This window comes from Macrotis lagotis, chromosome 2 (genome assembly GCF_037893015.1).
Source record: "Macrotis lagotis isolate mMagLag1 chromosome 2, bilby.v1.9.chrom.fasta, whole genome shotgun sequence".
NCBI classification, from domain to species: domain Eukaryota; kingdom Metazoa; phylum Chordata; class Mammalia; order Peramelemorphia; family Peramelidae; genus Macrotis; species Macrotis lagotis.
Genome location: NC_133659.1, coordinates 182,011,282 through 182,025,532, shown reverse-complemented (window position 1 = coordinate 182,025,532; position 14,251 = coordinate 182,011,282). Strand labels below are relative to the sequence as shown.

The 14,251-nt window shown below is 34.8% G+C and overlaps 1 pseudogene; it reads right to left on the bottom strand.

Annotated features, from left to right (window-relative positions):
• Positions 1-5,360: 5,360 nt before the first annotated feature.
• On the bottom strand, positions 5,361-9,783 carry LOC141512035 (HCLS1-associated protein X-1 pseudogene; annotated as a pseudogene).
• Positions 9,784-14,251: the final 4,468 nt, after the last annotated feature.

Genomic DNA, 14,251 nt, shown 5'->3' with positions numbered 1-14,251 from the left:
CCTTTCAGAAAATGATAATTAGATTCTTTCCATGATTATTTTGTTTTCTGGTCCACTCCCACCGCCTGGAATCTCACATTAATACCCTCCTCTCCCTATCACCCTTGAGCTAGATATCTGGTCTCTGCTCCTGACAATACTTTTCTGTTGTCAAAGATTTGAAAATTGAGAGGTTGCCTGTCAATTAGAGAATGCCTGAACAAATTGTGATGTGTGATTTTGATGGACTACTATTGCTCTATAACAGGAGTGGGGAGCCTTTTCTTCTATTTAGGGCTATTTGAATATTTGCAACATCTATATATTTGGCTAAACATTTGATTAATTTCCCCAAAAAAGTTGCTCGATTTATTGAATTTCCAATCCCAACTGTGGTTGCCTTGGTAATGCATTCCCATAATCTGGAGGTTCCCCATACCTGATCTATAAGAAAAGATGATAAGAAAGGATACTTGCAGGACAACCCAGAAAGACTTGCATGAGCTAAAATTTATTGTGTACAAAGTAACAATAATATTGTAAGATTATCATCTGTGTAGTTATTTTCCACAATAATATGATCCAAGTCAAGTCTGAAGGACTATGGTGAAAAGTGATATACATCTCTAGAGACAGGATTGATGGTGTCTGAATATGGACTGAAGTATAATTTTTTTTAGATTTCTTATTTTTCTTAAGGATTGTTCTTTTGGTTTAAGTTTTCTTTTACAACACGATTGATATGGAAATATTTTGCATGATTCCACATGCAAAACCTGCATGGAAATCTTTTCAATGAGAGGGGATAAGGAGGGAGAAATATATAGTATTTGAAATTCAAAGTTTTAAAAATGAATGTTAAAATTATTTTTATATATAACTGGAGAAAATCAAATACAAAATATATTCAATTTTTAAAAAATATCAATTACAGATGTCAGATTGGAGCTCAGGGGAGACTAAAGAAGACAATACTGTTCTAGAAATCAAATATATAGAGATGATAATTGAACACTTGTGGAGTGAAAAAGTCACCAAGGAAGAATGTGTAGAACAAGAAGACATCTCAGGACAAAACCTTGTCTTACACCCATACTTAACCATTTGAAATATAAATTATGTCCCCCAAAAAGGGACTGAACAGGAATATTCACTTCATTGGAGAGCCAAGAGATAATACCATATTTTACCATTTATAAGACACATCCTTTTATGAAAAATTTGGCATCTAAGAACAAAGAACAGCTTTTACATGTTTTTTCACATTTGTTGTCTTTGTACTCATTGTTTCACATTTGATACATTATATCAGGTTATGTTTTGCCACGTTCTGCTCAGAAATGGCTCAAAAACAATTTTCTTACAGTGTTTAATTCAAGTTCAAACTGATCTAGTTTGCAAAAGTGAATGGATATTGTGCTACTGAACATCAGTTCACTGAGAATACAATATGAGACTGGAAGAAGAAACCCAACTGAAAATTCCAGGTCAGAAGGAAACCATGAGAGGCAAGCTAGCAAAATGGCCTGATTTAGAGAGGGAATTGAAGATATGGATTGAAGAACAAAGGGCCATTGAAATTCCTGTGTGCACAAAGATGTTTCAGTATGAGGTAAGAAGAATTGCTGATGAAAAAAATTGTGATTTCGAAGGAGGATGCAATTGGAGCTTCAGGTTTATGAAACAGAATGGAGTAAGCATGCATTCATGCACCAAGGAGTATTTGTCATCAACCACAGACCAGAGCACAGGCAAGAGAGCAGTCAGATCCTCTCCTATGAAAGTGATTTGCCATCAAACACAGATGAGGACAAGCTAATGGATGGGAGTTTTGACACTAAGGAGGAGTTGCATGGATTTTATGAATAAAACTTGAATTCAATAACTTTATGTAATAGATTTTTTTTTCAATTTTAAGGCTCCAAAATTAAGGCGTATCTTATACATGGGGAAATATGGTAATTTCTTTAAAAGCAAGAGATGAGAGACTATCCAAGAGAAGAAAGTGATCAGAGTTCAAGACTGATGGGAACCAAATAAGAGTCATTGCATTTGACAGTCAATAACTGGGAACTATACATAAGGAAGTCAAGTGAAATGGTATGACTTAAACCCAAGTCTTTCTCATTATAATGTCACACTTCTATTCACTCTGCTATGTTCATTTACTTTAAATGTTGACAGTTAATACTATACTGAATTGAATTTATAATTTTATATAAGTAAGATTGATACTGGGGTAGTGATAAAGAACTGAAGAAAAGATTAATGTCAATAATTATCATGCTATTAATTCTTACTAAAGAAATAGGAGATGATACCAGGCCAAAACTGATTAACATTTTAGTTGATCAATCCCTTCATCAGGGATAAGATAATACTGTGGGCATGTGACTATTTTCTTGGTAAAAACATCTGTTTATTTATATTTGATCTTAAATTTTAAGAACTGAACTAATACAACACAAAGGATATTATAACAAGTCTGTGAAGTGGGAAGTGCCAGTATTATTATTTCTACTTTACAAAGTTGGACACTGAGACTTAGAGAGAGTAACTAAGTTGCCCATGTCATTCAACATAAACTTCAACTCTTTAATTCAGGTCCAGTGCTCCTCTTTTCATGATTCCAATAGAAATTATTCTAGAAAGTATTTGGTTTAAATTTGAGGCCAAAATCAGTAAATAATAAAGCAAATAACTTAAGCATGCTACTGGGAACATTCAGCATAATGACATAATAAGGTTCCTCTCCTAATTCAACTAGAATCTTGATCTGAATTATGAATCTCTTAGTTCAGCAACTAAGTTCATAGCCCAACAATTTTCAGAATGGGTTTACCATTTTGACAAATGGGTGACCCTTCTTTTGGTAGCTACTTTGAAGAAAATATACTTTTGGCATTAGTGAATAATGATGAATGTGTTCAGTAATAATGTCTTAGTCATAATGATTATTTTTCATCCTCTTCCTATATTCAAGATTCATTTGCATAATTTAATCAGCAATGAAAGTCACAGACACCCCTCATGTGCATAATTTCAGTTTTGCTTCCAAAAATTTACAGACTTCAGGGTTTTTAGATGCCAGTCTAATCAATAGAGTTTCATAACTATCCTTTTTAGAATCAATTTAAAGTTCAGTTTCATCACCGTTGGAGCATTGCTGGCAAGCATTTACCCATGTTTTATTAAAAGTCTTTGAGTCTTTCTGTTTCAAGTGTGTCTTTTGTAAACAACATGCTGTTGAATTCTGGTTTCTATTTCATTCTGCTTTACAGATCCATTTTGTGGTTGAACTTATCCATTTCATATTCAGATTTTTGATTCCTAATCATATTTCCATCCTTCTGTTTTCTAATGTTTGTCCTTCTCTCTATTATTGTGCTAGCCCTCAAAAGTATGTTTTATTTCTGTCCATTTCTTTTCTTAATCTGCTTTTCCTTTTATCACCTCTCTCCCCATATCCCCTATCCTCTACTCCTCTTATTTATCTTTTGGATAAGATAGATTTCTTTGCCCAAATGAGCTTGCAAATATATTCTTCCCACTTTGAAATAATTCCTATGAAAAATAAGGTTTAGTCAGTGGTCTTCATCCCTCCCCATTTTTTCCAGTATAAAAATCTTCTTTGTAAATCTCTTTTAGGCAATGAAATTTACCTTATTCTATCTCACCATTTCCTTTTCTCCTAATGAACTTCTTTTTCTGACTCCTTTTTGTTTTTGGAGTTCATCTCAACATAATCAACTTACATTTATGCCTTTTGTCTTTGTTGTTGTTCAGGCATTTTAGTAACGTCTGACTCTTTGTGATCCTGTTTGGAGGTTTCTTGGCAAAGGTACTAGTGTAATGAACAATTTCATTTTCCAAATCATTTTATAGATGAAGAAACTAAAAGAAAAACTAAAAGAAACTAAAAGGTCACACAGATAGTAAGTGTGGGAGGAACAGATTCAAACTTAGGAAGAAGAATCTTCCTGACTTCAGGACTGGCACCTTATTTACTCTGCCACCTAGCTGTCCTGCAAAGTAGAGAAAGACGCTAACTGCACTAATTATGATGCAGTTCTTGGGAGTTACATAGATCATTTTCCCTATAGGAATATAAACAGTTTAGTTTTTTTGGTCTCTTGTGATTACTCTTTCTTGTTTACATTTTTTGTGCTCTTTTATCATTTTGTTTGAATGACTAATTTTCTATTCAGTTTTGTTTGGTTTTAGGTTTTTGCAAGGCAGTAGAGTTAAGAGGCTTGCAAAAGGCCACACAGTCAGCTAATTATTAAGTGTCTGAGGCTGGATTTGAACTCAGAGACTCCTGACTCTAGGGCTGGTGCTCTATCCACTGCACCACCTAGCCACCCCTATTCAGTTTTGATATTTTTATCAGGAATAATTGAAAGTTCCATCAAATACAAATGAGGACAAGCTAATGGATGGGAGTTTTGACACTAAGGAGGAGTTGCATGGATTTTATGAATAAATAGTCATTAAATAGTCATTTTAATGTCCAAAGGGTTATATGTTTTATTTGGTAGATTGTTCTTGAATATAATCCTAGCTCCATTGCCTTCAGGAATATCATAATTGAAGCCCTCTAGTGCTTTAATTGTAGAATCTGCTAAATTTTATTTGACCCTGATTGTGCCTTCATAAAATTTAGTTTCTTACTGACTGCTTGAAATATTTTCTTCTTGACCTGGGAACTCTGAAATTTGACTATAACATTGCTGAGAGTTTTCATTTTGGGATTTCTTTTAGGAGGTGATTAGTAGACTATTTCAATTTCTGTTTTACCATCTGGAACTAAGGTATCAGGGCAGTTTTCCTTTTCAATTTCTTACAATATGATGTCCAATTTCCTTTTTTTGGTCATGGGGTTTAGATAGCTCAATATCTCAAATTATTTCTCCTTGATCTATTTTCTTCATTAATTGTTTTTCTGATAAGATATTTCATATTTTCTTTTTTCCCTCCTTTTGATTTTATCATGTATTCATTACTCTGCCTTCTCTATAACTTAAGGAGTTATTTTAAAGTCATTTGGAGTGAAATGCTAGGATAATTCATGTGGTTGCTTTCTGTAGTTTACCATCTTGTGTCTGCTCTCCCCTGAATGATTTTTTGGGTTGTTTTTCTTTAGCATAAATGAAGATTTTATTTTGGGGGGGTGGCATGGGGTGGAGGGGAAGACCAGAAAATATCTTTTCCTTCACCTGTCACAATATTCTCCACCCCCACCCCACCTTGCCCTGTCCCAGGAATCACTGCGAGAAAAGGAGCAACTGAGAAAGCTACTAATGAGTGGTATCAGGAGCCCCAGATGGCAAAGAATAGGGCAAAGAGGAGAGGGATGAAATTTTCCATGTAGTCAACTTGGGTTACCAAGACCACAACCCTTGTCCTAGGAATGAATCCAGGTTGAAATAACTGTCCCCCAAGTCTGGAGGTCATGGGGTGCCTGAATCATCTCTAGAACTACCATCTCTGTTTCTCTTCCAGTGCTGTAGTTTCTTTATGGCTCTCACTATCTATGACAGTGTCCTATCTAGTCCAGTTATTTTGATAATGAAGATGTTTCTGATTTAGGCTGGTGCTATAGGGCTTTACCCAGGCTCTCTTGTTAGATCTGGGAACCAAGATCCTTATCTTGTCTGATTTGAACATAAGAGTCTGACCACATCATCAAACCCATGTAAAGGCCTCTGGGAGTCCCAGTCTAGGACTATTTTGGGAGATGAGGGTCCCATTATCACTCTCTGAGGCCCCACAGAAAATCCTACACTGAGGACTATCTGGGGTCTTGTGCATCAAATCCTGGATGATCTCCCTCCATTCCTCATTTGGTGCCACTGACTCTAGACCTGGGAGTTCAGGGGGTTTGGAGAGCAGGATCCAGGCCCCCATGTCTCCAAAAATTTGGTTGAAATTTGGAATCAGTTTGTCAAAGCCAAAGTTATCACAGAGACCTTATCTCATCTACAAGAGCAAAACTAAAACCAAAAGTGAAGTGATCAGGGGAACTGGGACTTCCAAACCTGTGACTCCTTCTTCCTCCTCCTCATCTTCATCATCCTCTTCTCTAGTCATTCCTCCAAAGAAGGGGTCCTGGGTTTCTGAGGCCTAGAAATCTAAAAAGTGCCCCAGAAATAGTCAAACAGACTCATCCCTCACGTGGGACTTGAACCTTCTAACTTTCCACAGTCCAAATACTAGGTAGGTATTAAAAGGCAGCTCCTAAATGGTTTTTAAATGGACATGCACACCCAATTTTTCTTTCTTTTATAATTCTCCCTTTTTATAGTATTTAATATTTCATCTTTGCAAAAGTTAAAGACTGTAATTATTGAATAATGTATATATCATTAAATTTAATTGTTATTGTGTTTGGTTTTATTATTTTTTTTCTTTGAAAAACAAAGATTTACATTGTTCACCAGTAGGGAAGGGGAAAAATGAAGATAAAAAATGTATGTATTTCTAAATATGTATTTATCTATCTATTTCCATACACAAACTTTCTCCTTTTCTTTTCTTTTTTTCTTTGATTTTTACATAACAGTGGGGTTAAGTGACTTTCCCAAGGTCACACAATTAGGTAATTATTGAATTCCTGAGGCCATATTTGAACTTAATTCCTCCTGACTCCAGGTCCTGCATCCACTGTGCCTCCTAGCTTCCCCACACACACAAATTAAAAAAATAATTAAAATATCTGACATATTATATATTTCCATATTCAAACAAATCTGTGAACCTATCTATTTGGATATTCCGTGAAATAATTCAAATTGTAGCCCATTAATACCTGTTCATTCTGTATCAGTTTTGACTGTGTTCTACCCTAATTTTACAACATCAAATCCATCTGTTCTGCCAGTGGTTAGACTGGATTTCTCCTAGCATCATGAGTAAGAAGTAGAGTACTATGGCCCATTAAATTATATTCCCCCCCTCACCTAGTGATTATTTCATTTTTATTCTTTTCTCAGTTTTACCTGGTATCATCTTTTACTTGTTTTATCTCTTTAGGTTTCCTTATTTTGATTTATTTCAGCTTCCTTACACTCATCACATATGTTCTACAAGATATACATATTCAGTTCTTTGGAATCTATTTTCTTCCATGTTTTTGCACTATATAGCAACATCAATAGACTATTAGTATTAAAAATATGTCCCTTTATTTTCATGATATTTTGGTATTATTTAAAGAAATTTTACAACTTCCTGGAAGTAGCTCATTTTCTTTTCCCTGTTCAGTGCTGAAATCAACTGTCCCAGATAAACTTACAGAATTCACACAATTTGAGAATGGATGTGGACTATAGTGGATTTCTAATTTAATATATATCCCAAAGAATATCAAGCTTGTGAATCAGCAAAACCATTTTGGAAACCAATTTATAATTAACAAATAAAGTGACAAAAAATGGCCATACTTTTGATTCAGATTCCATTGCTAGGCATATGCCCAAAGGAGTTTATTGATTTAAAAAAAGTTCTCATACACAATATATATAGCATAACATTCTTGGCAAGTAGTAATTAATCCCTACGTGAAGACCTCTAAGGAGCAACAGCCTACTACTTCTTGAGATATCTTGTTTTACTATAGGGAAGCTCTAATCATTAGTAAATTGCCTTTTTTGTTGTTTTCCCCTTGACATAAAAATTTTAATTCCTTTCAATGTTCACTCAGTCTTTTTGATTCTGCTCTATGGAGTCCAACAAAACACCTACCATTTTTCTTCTACATGATATAAATCTCCATTTAAGAAAATCTTTCATGTCACTACTTGTCTTCTCTTCTTCAGGTGAGGCATCCACAGATCCATCAATAGAGCTTCATATGACATACATTTAAAAACTTTTATCATAATTATTGCATTCTTCTGGAATTTTTCCGGCTTATCCAGGTCCTTCTTCAACTATGCTATCCACATCTGAACACTGAACTCTGAATGAGGTCTAATAAGGTGAGAACACAGTGAGAATAATGCTTCCTTGTTCCTGGAAGCTATGCCTCTTTTAATGTGGGCCAAGTTTGACCTCAGCTATCATCATTTAATGTGTACTTTTTATTCTGAAGGCACTTTGCTAGAGCTCAGAAGGAAATATATGCTAACTAGCAAATGACTGGAATGGATTGTAATAATAAAGGTGTTCAGAGGCTGCCAAGATCAAAGAGATTAAATATTGTAACATTATAATGATTAAGAAGCTTAAAAGATCATTGTGGGTGCAGCTGGGTGGCACAGTGGATAGAGTGCTTGCCCTGGAGTTAGAAGTACCTGAGTTCAAATTTGACCTCAGACACTTAATAATAATTACTAGTTGTGTGGCCTTGGGCAAACCATTTAACCCCATTGCCTTGCAAAAAACCTTAAAAAAGTTAAAAAATTAAAAAAAAAGATCATTGTGGTCTGGATGTCTGGAGAAACCTTCAGCAGGAGAGGTAAGGTTGACCTTAATGTATGAGTTAAACTTAAAATAAAACATGGAGGCTTGCAGTTAGAGGTATCAGAATAAACAGTGAGATAGAAATTTATGAGGCACATTGAAATTCAGTGATTAGATTGGTTTGGTTAAAGTGGAAGATTCTATGTCAGCTAGTGGGAGAATTTAGTTGAAGTCACTTTGTGAAATGGCTTGAATTTCAGGATACAAAATAGGAATTTTGTCATATAGAAATATGATACAGTGAAAACTAATCCTTATTATTTGGTGAATCTGTGTCATCTCTCTAGGCTTCAGTTTCTTCATCTGTATAATGAAAGGTTGGGCTAAATCTTTTCCAAGGTCCTTTAAAACTTAAATGTAGAATCCTGTGATACTTTGTGGTATAATATGATATAATAAGAAATAATGTACACAGAGAGAAGAAAATGTTTATTTAGGATGAATTTGGGATTGGTGCTAGAGGGATAAGAAAGTTAACTTCTAAGAGTGATATCCATCTTCCCCCCCACCCTTACTGGATAAAATCAATTCCTCTCTATACAACTGCAGGGATCTTTAAAGCTCCTGTGTCTCATTGGCATATAAATATTGTGTATAATATTATAAAAATTGATGGACACATACTTTTTAATATTTCAGTTATGTATTTAAGAGCATGGAGGAAGAAAGAGGAAGAACGTTGAAAAATGGGAGTTAATCAGACAATTTAATGAGCCTTTGGAGACTATGAATGCTAGACCTTTGCTAGCAGATGTTAAATTGATGAATGGCTTCAAAGAATGATGATTGTGTTGATGGGTTATTTGTTTAAGGGCAATTTGATTCAATTCAACAAGCACATATTTAGAGTTATTAATATGGCAGAATAATATAAATCATAATATCAAGAGGAATGTACATCAAAACAACTCTAAGGTTTTGCTTCATACTCCCCAAATTGGCAAAGATGAGAAAAGAAGGAGATATTTGATGTTAGAGGAGTTATAAAAATATAGACATGCAGACTTCCGACCAAGATGGTGGAGAGAAGAGAGGTCTCCTGGTTTCCCCTCAAAAAATAGCATGAAACAAATCTCATAACAGAAATTTGATCAACAAAACCCAGAAAGAGAATCTAGGAGAAGAACATCTACCAAAAGGTCTGTCTCAAAGGACAATGGGATAAATGGGAATGGAGAACAGAGAGCCAGCGGGGGCAGGGTGAAGCCAGAGGACCAGGCTTAACTTTGGAGGCTTTGGTGAGTAGCGGGTCTGTGGACCAAATTTAGAGGTGGAATCTTTGTCTGGGGGAGCAGAGGTCTGGTCAGTTCCAGTCAGGCTGCACAGATTGTTGAAGAACATGGCTGGACATCAATCCAATGGGCTCAGGGGCCCTGAGCTCCATACTTTTAGCAGAGCTCTCTTCCCCAAAGAAACACAGCAGTAGCCCCACCCACACACCAGGCTCAGGTGTGGGCAGCAGATCTCTCTCAGGTGAAAGGGAGATTAGCTACTTCTGCCAGGGCCCAACCCATATTGTACAAGGATAATTCAGACCCTGCTGCTTCCCCACACTCCCTTCAGGCTTAGGGAGAGAGCCTCAAACACTCCAGAGAAAGCAACCAGCATCCCCTACTGACTGGCCTACTTGCAGTTACTAAGCTGAGAGAATAAAGCCTCTAAAGATTTCAGAAGCAAACCTCTGAGAGCCAGACACCCCCACCCAACACAAGATCCTAGGAATATGAAGAAAGACCAGAGGTAAGGGGGGGGGGGGTTCTATTGAGAATGACTTTGAAAGCACAGATAATAACCCAGAGAAATCTAGAACTTCTAAGGAGAATATGAATTGGTCTCCAGCACAGAAATACTTCCTCGAAGAAATCAGGAAGGAGTTTAAAACTCAACTGGAATAATTGGCAAAAGAAGCTCAAGAGAAAATTAGCACCTTGAAAGAGAAAATTAACATCTCACTACAAGAAAATAAATCCTTGGAAAACACAAGTGGACAAATAAAACAAGAAAATAATCCTCTCAAAACTACACTTGGTTAAATGGAAAACTCCTTCAAAAATATAATTGACCAATTGGAAAAGGAGTTGCAAAAGATAAAAGAAGAAATTTCTTCTCTAAAAAATGTATGGAATCTGTGGAAAATAATGACTCCATGAGACAACAAAATTCTGTTAAACAAAAGCAAAAGACTGAAAAAATGGAACAAAATGAAAATACCTCATCAGCAAAACCACTAACATCAACAATAGATCAAGGTGATACACCCTAATAATTGTTGGTTTTCCTGAAAACATTGAAGAGAAAAAAGCCTGGACTTAATATTACAGGATTTAGGAATGGAAAACTGCCCTGAGATCATGGAACCAGAGGGCAAAATAATAATTGAAAGAATATATTGATACCCCTCCTGAAAGGGATCCTAAAATGAAAATACCAAGGAATATTGGGGCCAAAATCCAGAACTATCAGATAAAAGAGAAAATCCCTTAAGTAGCCAAGAAGAAACAATTTAGATACCAAGGAGCCACAGAAAGGATTATGTAGGACTTAGCTGCATAGACTTTAAGGGATGAAAGGGTCTGAAATGTGATATTATCAAAAGCAATGAAGCTTGGAATGCAGTTAAGAATCTACTATCTGGCAGAACTGAGCCTTCATTTCCAGGGGAAAAGACAGATTTAACAAAATGGGAGACTTGCAACTTTTACTCATGAAAAGACTAGACCTAATAGAATATTTGTACATCAAACAGGAGACTCAAAAAATGCGAATATATTTAGCCAGAAGTAATGGAAACTCATGACATATCCATGACTCTAATGGAATGATTTAAAACAAAATCTCCCTAAAAGTAGGGACAATAAAGAAATGGGGGGATGGAGGAAATTGAATGGGGTAAATCACATTACAGAAAGAGGTATAATGGACCTATTCCAATAGAGGGGAAGAAAGGAGGAGGGGAAAACCACCTGAATCTTGCTCTCATCAGATTAGGCCTAAAGTTAACATACATACACTCAGTTAAGTTGAGAAACTTATTTGATCTTTCAAGTAATAAAAGGGGAAAAGGGGAGGGAGGAGGATAATAGGAACTAAGAGGGAAAAAAGAAGGGGCAAAGGGAAAGGGGAAAGAAAGGGGAGGATGGTTGGATACAAGGGGGCAAGCACAGTAAAAGTGGTGGTATTCAGAAAGAAAATACTGCAGAATGTGGATAAAGTGAAAAAAAGGGAAAAATACAAACATAGGGAAGTTAGCATGGAGGGTAATAAAGAGTTAGTAATTATAACTTTGAATGTGAATGGGGTGAACTCTCCAATAAAACATGAGAGAATAGCAGACTGCATGTTAAACCATAATTCTACATTATGCTGCTTAAAACACCTCATTTGAAGCAGAGAGATACATACAGATTGAAGGTAAAAGATTGGAGCAAAATATATTTTGATTCAACTGAAGTGAAAAAAGCAGGGGTAGCATTCCTTATCTCAGACAATATATCTGTAAAAATACATCACATTAAAAGAGAAGGAAGAAACCTATATCCTCCTAAAAGGTACCATAGACAATGAAGCAATTTCAATACTAAATATGTATGCACCAAATTGTATACCATACAGATTTTTAGAGAAGTTGAAAGAGTTACAGGAAGACATATACAGCAAAACTCTACTGGTATGAGAACTCAAGCTCCTACTCTCAGATTTAGATAAATCTAGCCATAAATAAACAAAAAAGGAAGTTAAGGAGGTAAATAAATGTTTAGGAAATTTAGACATGATAGACTTATGTAGCAAATTGAATGGGAATAGAAAGGAATATACTTTTTCTGTAGTACATGACACTTACACAAAAATTGACTATGTACTAGGGAATAAAACCTAATGATCAATTGGAGAAAGGCAGAAATAGTGAATATATCTTTCTCAGATCATAATGCAATACAAATATTATGCAATAATTGACCAGGGAGATACAGACCCAAAACTATTTGGAAACCAAATAACCTCATTTTGAAGAATAAGTGGATGAAGCAACAAATTATAGCAAAAATTAATTATTTCATTCACGATAATGACAATAACGAAACAACATACCCAAACCTATGGGATTTACTCAAGGTGGCCATCAGGGAATATAGTATATCTTAAAATGCTTACATGAATAACTTAGAGAAAGAGAAATTCAATGAACTAAATATTCAACCAAAAAGATTAGAGAAAGTAATTAACCCCCCAATTAAATACCAAATTAGAAATTATAAAAATTTAAGGAAAAGTCAATAAAATCAAAAGCCAGAGAACTATTGATCTAATAAAAAAAACCCAAAAAGTTGGCTTTATGACAAAAGCAATAAAACTGATAAATCTCTGGTCAATTTGATTTAAAAAAGAAAGAAGAAAACTAAATTGCTAGTATCATAAAGGAGGAAATTAAAATAATAATTCAGAATTATTTTGCCTAACTCTATGCCAATAGATATGATAACCTAAGTGAAATGGATGAATATTTATAAAAATAAAAGTTGCCCATGTTAAAAGAAGAGTAAATTAAATACCTAAATAATCCTATTTCAGGGAAAGTAATTCAACAAGCCATTATTGAAATCCCTAAGAAAAAATCTCCAGGGCCAGATGGATTCACAAGTGAATTCTATCAAATATTTAAGGAACAATTGGTTTCAATTCTATATATACACTCTTTGGAAAAATAGGTGAAGATGGAATTCTGCCCAACTCTTTCTATGAAAGTCAGATGATACTGATACCAAAACCAGGAAAAGTAAAAACAGAAAAAGAAAATTACAGCCCTATCTTTCTGATGGATATGGATGCAAAACTCTTAAATAAAATCTTAGCAAAACAATTACAAGTTATCACTAGGCTAATGCATTATGACCAAGTAAAATTTATCCCAGGAATTCAGGGTTGGTTCAATATTAGGAAAACTTCTAGTGTAATTTAATTATATCAATGACAAACATCAGAAATCATATGATTATATCAATAGATGTTTAAAAAGCATTTGACAAAATATAAAACCCATTCCTATTAAAAAACACTAGAGATTGTAGGAATGAATAGCTTGTTCCTTAAAACAATAAGCAATATGTTTCTGAAACAATCAACAAGCATTATATGCAATGCGGATAGTCTAGAGGCATTCCCAATATGATCAGGGGTGAAACAAGGATGCCCATTATCACCACTATTATTCAATATTGTATTAGAAATGTTAGCTTCAGCAATAAGAGAAGAAAAATAAATTGATGGAAGTAGAATTAGGAAGGAAGAGAAAAAAACTTTCACTCTTTACAGATGACATGTCAGTATACCTGGTGATTCCCAAAACTCATCTGAAAATCTACTAGAAATAATCAGCAACTTTAACAGGATATAAAATAAAAGCTTATGAATCCGCAACATTTCTATATATGATTAGCAAGATCCAGCAGAGAGAGCTAGAAAGAAAAATCACATTCAGAATAACCTCTGTCAATATAAAGTACCTGGGAGTTTACCTGCCAAGGCAGACTCAGAAACTTTTTGAAAACATTTACAAAACACTTCTCTCATAAATAAAATCAGATTTAAATAACTGGAGAAATATCAACTTCTTGTGGATAGGTTGAGCAAATATAATAAAAATTGCCATTCTACTGAAATGAAACTACATGTTTAAGGCCCTACCAATCAATAAATTGCTTTAGGGAGTTAGAAAAAAAATGTCAGCAAATTCATATAGGGAAATAAATTCTCAAGAATTTCCAGGGATTCAATGAAGAAAATAAAAAAGAAGGTAGCTTAGACCTACCTG